Below are 9,965 nucleotides of genomic sequence, written 5' to 3' on the forward strand. Positions count from 1 at the left end.
CTTGATATATCGGCAAGTTTTGTCGTGACAAAAGAATATTTTAAAACCACATTTTAGAATCTTGTGAGCAATGAGCTTTTCCAAAATTGAGATTTTGCTTAAAAAATCCTTTGGCTGTTCAAAAGCACTTACATTTGCGGAAACACTTTTACTGTTATGGAGAGTTTGAAATCTTACACTAAACGTAGATATAGAAAGCCTTTTGCTGGTTTTAGTAAGTTTTTTGGTGGTTTTTGCATGTTTTAGCTTGATAAATGACAAATACTGATCAACGTGGCTAATTAATTTTGTGGCCCCTGGAGCCGACAACCTTGGACCACCCTGTTCTAGACCTTACCATTGAATTTGAAAAAATAAATCAAACTACAAAAGTAGAAATATCAGAACTGATATATATTGAGTGTCAGTCAGTCAGTCGTTTATTTTTCACCAAAATGAAACATACACGTAATGCGAACAAAAATTAGAGAAAACATAAATAAAGGCATTTCATGGTGAAGGGTGACGCTAAAAAACCAATGTTGGTTATCTAGCAGCGACACCTGTGATAAATGTCTAACTTTGATACAAGTAGAATAGAATAAATCGAACACATTTAAGCAGTGAAGGAAAGAATGTCCAAGAAAATCCAAAACCGTAACAAAAAAAAGAGACTCCAGGCACAACCAGGGTAATCATGGGCAACAGTATAGTAATATAACAGCAGTCCGACCACAGTCAGCGTCGTGAAACCCTACAAGAATATTGCTTTTGAGGCCGCGCGGTATGATAGTGGCCATGTACGCCGGGATACGTAATTAAGGCAGTTAGTTATTAAAAAATATATTTTGAAATATAAGCACATCTTGATGGTTACAATTATCTTAAATATGGGAGCAAGTTCAAGAAAGTATTGGCACTGTGGTATGGTTTCCAGAACTGGAGTCATTGAAAAATTTGAGGAAGGAATTGGTATTGGATGAAAATACAATCCAATTCATGTAAACAGAGAAATGGAAAATTAACAGGTAAATACATCATTCAATTCTATGTTGTGAACTAAGAAATGCAAAAAGTTGAAAATACCAGACAACACAATTAGAATATAAAATATAGAGACACTAGTTTTTAAGAACCAAATAACAATTAATATAAATAAATCAATATTAATTCAGAGAGCAGGATCACTAAATCAAAAAGACCCTTATCATAGAAACCAGAACAAAATATGACCCATGAATTATTCGATTATATCCTTAGGTAGGCATAATCTCACCCTTTAAGGTTTAGTGAGGTAATCAATTACTGGGTACATTTTTGCATATACAGCGAAGGGCAAAACTGTGGGGATTATGGAAGAGAATCACTTAAATCGGATCCTTCACAACAGCCTTGATCCAGGTTCTGGGGGACACTTTTATAGGCTGTGGATCTGAACAAGTATTGAACTAACAATGGCAAGGCAAATGCTGATAGCACATCAAATCAAGGTGCTGGCAGGAGACGGGTAAGAAGAAAGTAAAAATTTTTTATACTTTACTTTGAATGTGGCATAGGTGGAGTCACGCAAACCATTGGGAATACTATTCCAGGTTATAACGCCTTTATATTTCAAGGAGTTCTGAGTTTTGCCCGTTGAAAAGCGGGGTACAAATAAATTGGATCTTGTCGAAGAGCGCGTATTATGTTCATGTGCGTTACTAAGCTTAACAAAATAATCGTCAAAAGCTGCAGGCAACTGGTGGTTGTGAAATAGATGCATTACTTTAGAGATTTCTAGTTTGTGGATGTCGGATAGTTTTAACACCTTGGTCTTATGGTATAGGGTGTTTATGTTAGAACGAAAAGGCGCCCTAGAGAGAACTCTAACGGCCCTATTCTGGAGGACCTCTAATTTACGCAAATTTGTCTAGGTAGCAGAGCCCCATGCAGCTATGGCATATTGGATGTGTGACTGGAATATGGCAAAATATACGGTTCGCAGGTTAATATCATGGACGTAATGCCGAAGCTTGCCCAGAATTCCCACAGATCTTGACAGTTTCTTATGGATTTCAGTGATATGAGTGTTCCATTTTAGATGACTGTCAATATGGAGTCCGAGATATTTATGAGAAGGGACAACTTCAAGCGAAATACCATTAATTTTAACTGTAAAGTTGGCAAGTCTAGTGCGAGTTTTGGGACAGAATATCATCACCTTCGATTTATCAACATTCACTGTGAACTTATTACAAATCATCCAATCATGAACTTTGTTTATTTCAGTGTTCACTTTGGTTTGGAGCGAAGTTAAGTCTTTTGCACTGTGAAGCAGGCACGCATCGTCGGCAAAGAGTTTGGTCAGAAAATTTGAACTGTTAGAGAAGTCATTAATTGCGATCAAGAATCGAAGTGGTCCTAGTACACTACCTTGAGGAATTCCGCAATAGATGGGGAACACTGGAGACCTGTGAGAATCCACCTCCACAAATTGTGAACGACCGGACAGGTAATTAAATAATAGATTGCCTGCAGCACCTCGGAAACCATAATGTCTAAGTTTATGGGATAGAATTCTATGATTGACGGTATCAAAAGCTTTCTTCAAATCGAGAAAGATACAACAGACAAATTCTCCTTTGTCCAGTTTATCGAAAATGAAAGAGGTTAAATCAAGAATAGCGTGACTGGTGGAAGTATTAGTTTGAAAGCCAAATTGACATTTGTTAATTAGGTTGAAATTTGTACAAAATTTAAGGATTCTCTTATATAATAATTTTTCTAAAATTATACCTATAGAGGGTAGAATGGAAATGGGCCTGTAATTTGATGGATCATTTTTTTTACCACTTTCAAATATGGGAACCACTCTAGCAATCTTTAAAGAAGAAGGGAAAATGCCTAATGTAAAGGCTGAATTAAAAAAGTGGGTTAGTGTAGGTGATATTATATCGGCAACTGTTCCTAGAAAGTGGGATGGAACACCATCGGGCCTAACTGCTTTACTCTTTTTCAGATTTAAAATTATTTGGATAATCTCCGTGGAAGAAGTGGGTTCGAGAAAAAAGGAGTTTTGCATTGGAGCACCCAAGAAGTCGGCGAATGATTTTGAGATATGTGGGATTTTATCTGCAAGATTCTTTCCGATTGTCGAGAAGTATTTATTAAAAACACTGGCAATCGTAACTGGGTCGGTCACTGAAGTACCGTTTTCGAGTTCCAATTCTGAGATGGATGTATTATCTATGGACTTGATCTTAATAATGTCGTTAATGGTTTGCCATGTGCGTTTAATATCACCTCGATTGCTTTCGAGGACACTATGGTAGTACATCTGCTTAGATCTCCTCAGCAAATGTGTTAACATATTTTTATACTTTTTGAAGTAGCTACGTTGGACTGCATTGCCCTTTAGAAACTTTTTTTAAGCATAATATTTTTGTGTTTAATGGACTTACGAATTCCCCTGGTGATCCAAGGTTTATAAGAAAGTTTGTTTTCTTTGCGTGATAAGGGTCGTAATGGGGCATGTTTGTTGATTAAGCATTTCAGATGGCCAAGAAAAGTTTCAAAACAGCTATTAAAATTTTCTTTACAAAGATAAACGGTTGTATAGTTGTTACACATTGACTCAACTTCGGCTCTGAATAATTCGCTACAGAATTTTGTCATATCGCGCTTCATACGAATCTTTGTTTTTGTGATTAAATCAATACCTGAAATTGTACACATGACCGGAAAGTGGTCAGTAAGGTCACTAAGTAGAATAAATGATGACGAACAATAGTTCACGGTATTTGTGTATATATGGTCTATAAGGGTGTGGGAGGAGGAGGTCACTCTAGTGGGTTTCGTAATTACTGGGAATGTATGATATGACATGAGCATATCAAAATATTTGGCAGTGGCATTATCATGGGTGTCAAGGAGGTTAATATTGAAATCACCTAATATGAAAAAGTTTTTTTTTGCCATTGTCAGTTTCTCGAGTACGCGATCCATTGCACCAGTAAAAGCAAGTACGTTATTTTTTGGATGGTTATAAATAACACCAATGATGAGGCTTTGGAAGTTTAAGTTGAAATTAGAACACTTGATTTCTACCCACATATCCTCACAGGAAGAAATGGATAATTTAAAATCGCAGATAATCTGGTAATCCAAATTGTTTTTTAAGTAAAATCCCACACCGCCCGCCTGAGTTGGAGAGGGTACATGGATAAAGGCATAACCCGGGATGTCGACATTATAAAACGCTACCTCACTTTTGATCCTGGTCTCGGTCAAAGCAATTATATGGGGAGGAGAATAGAACTTTGAATACAAATCAATTAAATCATCAACATATTTAGGAAGTGATCTGATGTTATGATGCACTAGAATAAGGTCAGATGGTGGGATCCTTGATGATACCTCATTGATATCTGTTAATTCGAGGTATTGAGTCAGTGTTGAGTCTATGAAAGGGTTGAAAAAGTCTGATTTCCAATTTATATTGGGGGAACTAGCTATATCATGCATAGAAAATATTGGATTGAGTAAAGGTGGAAGTCTTCAGGGAATATAAGTTATAAACTATGAAATGTATAATAGTTGACCGGTATTTTATAACTAGAATGGGATTCATTAAGTGGAAAATTGCTAAAAAAGCCAAAATGGGACAAAAAGGAATTATACAATAAATGAAATACAGTGTTTGAGTGAGCCACTCAAACACTGAGAATTCTGACCCATGTTGTCAAATAGATCGGAAGCTTGAGCTTTATGAAATCCTTAATACTCACAAAGCAGAAAACTAACATTAAAATATTACTATGATTTTAACACGGCCTATTTCAATTTATTATTACAAGGAGTTAATGAAATGCTGCTTCAATAGAATAAAGTATTATGGCCCCCTGTTTCATGCATGAGTGACCATGGATTTGTATCTGGCTCATATTCTGTTAACCGGGGATATTGAACTTGGAAAATGTATTTTCTCTCGTCATGTACGATGTTAATGTCTTCATTTCTCACAATTCTTTTGTATATTTGTAATATAATTTTGGCGCTAGTGGGAACATATCAAATAGAAAAGCCGGCTGCCGTTTGTACGAAATAGGCAGAGCAGCCCAGGACAGGTGTCTGGCAGATAGCAGTTACATCATTGACAAAACATGATAAAAAATATCCGCGACTTTTACATTGCGGGACGAGGCCAATCTTTAGCGCTTAAATTAGAGTTTAAAATTAGGACATTATATATTTATCCGGGGGGAGAGGAAAGCCAATAAGATTGCTTAATCATCATATGGCGAACCTTGGCCTCTCGTTCGGTTACCAATCCATGGATGGGATTAGTTTTCTGAAGCATGAACCTGATGGTGGAGAAAGCCGTAACCGACCAGTGGGTACATGAACCACCCTATGGTGGCGAGGAGTCCAGTCATCCTCTCATACGTAATCAACGCCGCATGTGATTTGAAACTCCGAACCTATGCATGGTAATCAGAGATGCGGTGGCAAGCATAGTCCTAACTCTTAGCAGAATTTGCCACACTGCCGAGCCATGCGCCACACCGCTGAGAGTTTCTCATATTACGGCTCAACAAGTCGTGACAGAATAAGTAAGTCGTGACAGAATAAGTAAAAGAAATTTCTGTTCTTTAGTTGAACACCAAGGCTCGCCATAACTTTATATGCTTAGAACCAGATCATGTTCGTTTCATTGGACTACACATACAAATTTTTAGAAAATTGGTTGCCAAAGGGGCATATCTGCTGTAAATTTACAGGAAATATATGCATACTGGCTATTTTGCAATTGATGATAATTTTCTGCTGTTACATATATATTTTCAAACAACTTCATTGATTGTAGGAATCATGTTATTTAAGATTGAGTAAAATTAAATATCACTCAAGGGAAAAGCCAGTGGAGGAGATTACATGGGTAATACCCATCATTTTTTAATTTTTCATGATTCAAAATTTCTGCCTCCTACTTAGAACAAACAATGCCTCGTTTTACTTTCAGCAAATCACAGTATTGTGGTCAAAACTATTTTATTCTGTGCAATATCACCTCAATGGTATTATCACTACAAGTTTTTATTTGTCTTCACAGCATCTTATGCTTTCATAGCGCTGATAAAAATGCTTATTTCCGTTATTATCGAAATATTTACCTTACTCATCATCAATCATATCGTGTCTTTGTGTATATAAATGATTAAAATGTCTGATATCAGCGAGTCGCAAATGACTTTCAAAATTAATTTTCACGATTTCTATCGCTTTATTTCTAAACGTTTGCACATAGAAACAATTTTTAAGATATGGGTTAATATTCCGCGACTTACCGTATATTAAATTAATTTGGGAACCACTTTTATAATCAAATGCGGGCATATAAGGAATTGTTTATAGACATAAAATAAAATACGAAATGTATTAATATTTTGAGCCACATCAAAAAATGGGATATACATGCATATATCATTTGTTTATTGTCTGTAATCATGACATATTTCGTAACTGACAATTCATGGTAATTTTGTTCTCGATATATTTCATTTACATTCGTGTTTGTGCCATATTTCATATTTGAATTATATGGTAGCGTTATGTAGGACATCGAAAATGCAAGATTAGAGAGGTTGATGTTACCTCCGTCTTTCTGAAGCAATGTTTTTGCGCAAACGACGACATTTTTGTGGAAAAATTCACTTCACAAAAACAATGCGTGTATCAGTTAGCTGAATTATCAAACATTCAGTGAGTAAAAGACTGAATATTTTATGCAAAAAACCAAACAAAATAGCTGGGCTAATTAGGTGGCCCATACCTCTCTACTTTCCCATAGCATTTATAATCCATAAATAAAAAAAATATGTGATATCATTGTTAACTCGAAGCAACCTAGTCAAAATTGAAATTTAAAAACAGACAAGGTCTGGAGACAACCAACCAGGTTCCAGAGGTCAAAGGTTGCTTTGAATGGTAATTTATGAATTCTTTACAAAGGACTAAAACTTAAAGTTTATCACAAGATTTGTTATGAAAAGGCAAGCTTAATCTATCTCTCATAGACCTCATCTGATTCATTGGGATTTACTAAATTACAAGTTTACGGCAGCAGAATTACTGTATAATATGTCAAAAGATTTATAGTGTGAATAATGCTTTGGCGACTGAAATATTTGATCCAGTCAAAATTAAATTTGATTATGGAACACTTATCATTAATTGTTTAAGAAATAAATATTTTTGGTCAAAAGTTTTATTTCCTTTTTTTCCTTTTTACTATCGAACACTCAAACCAAACAGCATTTTTTGGAAATGATAGAATAACATGCGAACTATGAATTCACATGCATGGGCGTGATGACCAATGAACTTGACTGCGTTTGCACAAGTTCAAACCACTGAACACAAGCTGTAACGAAATGGGAGGCCAATGCCAAACTGAAATGATTTTTTATTTTTTAGTAAATAGTAACTCCTTCAGTGGACACTTGTACAGGGCTTGGTTTAGAGTGAAACCGTGAATAAGAGTCATAGGAATATTTTTCTCGAAAACAATATTCGATAAGTACTCAAGAAAATGAATGCTGCTCCTCACTGCCCATTTATTCTAAAATTTTAATAAAAATCAATTGAACTTGGAAGTTTATCAGAAAAAAAATCTACCCTTGGGTGCAATATAGGGCCATTTCAGGTATTTCACACAATCACAGGACAAGACTCAACAGAACTAAATTGCTCATAGGAATTGGTTATTATGTATTTCAAACAAATATTCAAAAAAAAGAGTAGGCCTGAAAGCTATTATTCAAAAAGGTAAATTTAAAATTATAGAGGTTTTACATAAATTTCACCATGTAATCCAATTCTGGGTTATGAAAGTGTAAAACTATAACATATTAAAAAATCAAACTCAAAATTTCTTCCAACTTCTTCAAAAGCGATAATTATGTGAATATTATTGTGTTATACCTCTGTGTTGCCCAAGGATGATTTTAAAGCTTGTAGTTGATCTGATGACAGGTTACATGTTCCAAGATCCAAATTTTCAACACAGGATTGATTGGAAAGTATTTGTCCAACTGATGATAAACCTTCAACTCCCATGTTTGTGTTTCCATACAGGTCAAACTTCATGATCTATAAAGAAACAAGAACAATTAAAGGTCGTAATTGGACTGTTATAAATCTTGTTGAATTAATCAACAAGTTGAGCATGGACAGTGGTTTTCACCCTTTTTCATGGAGTGGAATTCTAATAAAACATTCCAGTTGATAGAGGCCCTGTGTACAATAGTTCATTGCCATTTATTGGCTAAATTGTATAAAACATGAATACATATTGAGCAAATCTAATACTGACAAAACAAAATGAACTACTCATGTAGTATGTTAACCAAGATGGCGGACACTGGAACGTAGAACGGGTAGCAGGTTAGGGTTAGGCCATAATTTCAGGTACAAATACTACGGCAGTCACTAGACTAGTCACCGAACTCTCAATAAGACTGAAATAAGTAAAATTGGAATGAATTCATGGCCTAACCCTAACCTGGTACACATGCTACGTTCCGGTGCGCATACTACAGGGGCGCTAAGAATTCTGCTCTATGGTGTTTTCGGTTACCATTCCATGTCGGGTATGGGATTAGTTAGCCAGTTTTCAGGTGCATGGACTTGATGGTTGAGAAAGCTGTAACCGACCAGGGGGTACATGAACCACCCTATGGTGGCGAGGAGTCCAGTCATCCTCTCATACGTAATCAACCCCGCATGTGATTCGAAATTGCGAACCCACGCATATTAATCAGAGGTGCGGTGGCAAGTATATTCCTATCTCTTAGCAGAATTTGCCACACTGCCGAGCCATGCGCCACACAGCAGAGAGTTTCTCCATATTTTCACCCAACAAGTCGGGAGAGAATAGGTAAAAGAAATTTCTGTTTTTAGTTGAACACCAATGCTCGCCATAGATTTATATCCTTAGAACCAGATAATGTTCGTTTCATTGGACTACACATACAAATTTGAAGGGAAGTGGTTGCCAAAAGGGCATATCTGCTGTAAATTTACAGGATATATATGCATATGGACTATTTTGCAATTGATAATTTTCTGCTGTTACATATATATTTTCTAACAACTTCATTGATTGTAGGAATCATGTTAATTTATGTGGATGAAGATTAAGTAAAATTATATATAACTCAAGGGAAAAGCCAGTGGGGGAGATTACATGGGTAATAACCCTTATTTTTTTAATTTTTCATGATACAAAATTTCTGCCTTCTACTTAGAACAAACAATGGCCTCGTTTTACTTTCAGCAAATCACGATATTGAGGTCAAAACTATTTTATTCTGTGCACTATCACCTCAACGCAATTATCACCACAAGTTTTTATTTGTCTTTACAGCATCTTATGCTTTCATAGCGCTGATAAAAATGCTTATTTCCGTTATTATCGAAATATTTACCTTACTCATCATCAATCATATCTTGATTATTGATAAACAATTGCACAAGGTTCAGAATCAAGATTCCCAAAAATGCATGGTTTTATAATGAAGAATTGCCAACTGTGGCGGCATCAAAAAAATGAACTTTTTCCCTAAAAAAAACATCAAATTTTTTCTTCGACTGATGAAAACCTCAGTACAATTGTCGAATCCGCGAAAAATACAAATGTGCAATTGTAGAAAGAGGGCATACATGTTTTATTTTCTGACTTAAAACATACATGAGACGAATTTACCCATCGCCTAAAGGTGATTACATCACATTTGGCTGCTTGAAAGGAGAGAAGTGTTATATGTTTATTTAAGGAACACAAATATCGGTGCATTGAAAAAAAAAAGGATTTTATTGAAGTCAATTGTGACAAGAGATAGTTTTATATTTCATACACATTTAATCGATGCTACATGTGAGCTTGTTATTGTGTATATAAACGATTATAATGTCAGATATCAGCGGGTCGCAAATGACTCTCAAAA

General features: G+C 35.5%; 1 long non-coding RNA gene across 1 annotated transcript; it reads left to right on the plus strand.

Annotated features, from left to right (window-relative positions):
• The first annotated feature begins 408 nt into the window (after window positions 1-408).
• LOC144419985 (uncharacterized) lies at window positions 409-3,747 on the plus strand. The gene is made up of 3 exons (XR_013474414.1): window positions 409-1,486; window positions 2,248-2,470; window positions 2,978-3,747. It is a non-coding gene; the product is annotated as an uncharacterized LOC144419985 (long non-coding RNA).
• Window positions 3,748-9,965: the final 6,218 nt, after the last annotated feature.

The sequence above is a fragment of the Styela clava genome, chromosome 2 (assembly GCF_964204865.1).
Source record: "Styela clava chromosome 2, kaStyClav1.hap1.2, whole genome shotgun sequence".
NCBI lineage: Eukaryota > Metazoa > Chordata > Ascidiacea > Stolidobranchia > Styelidae > Styela > Styela clava.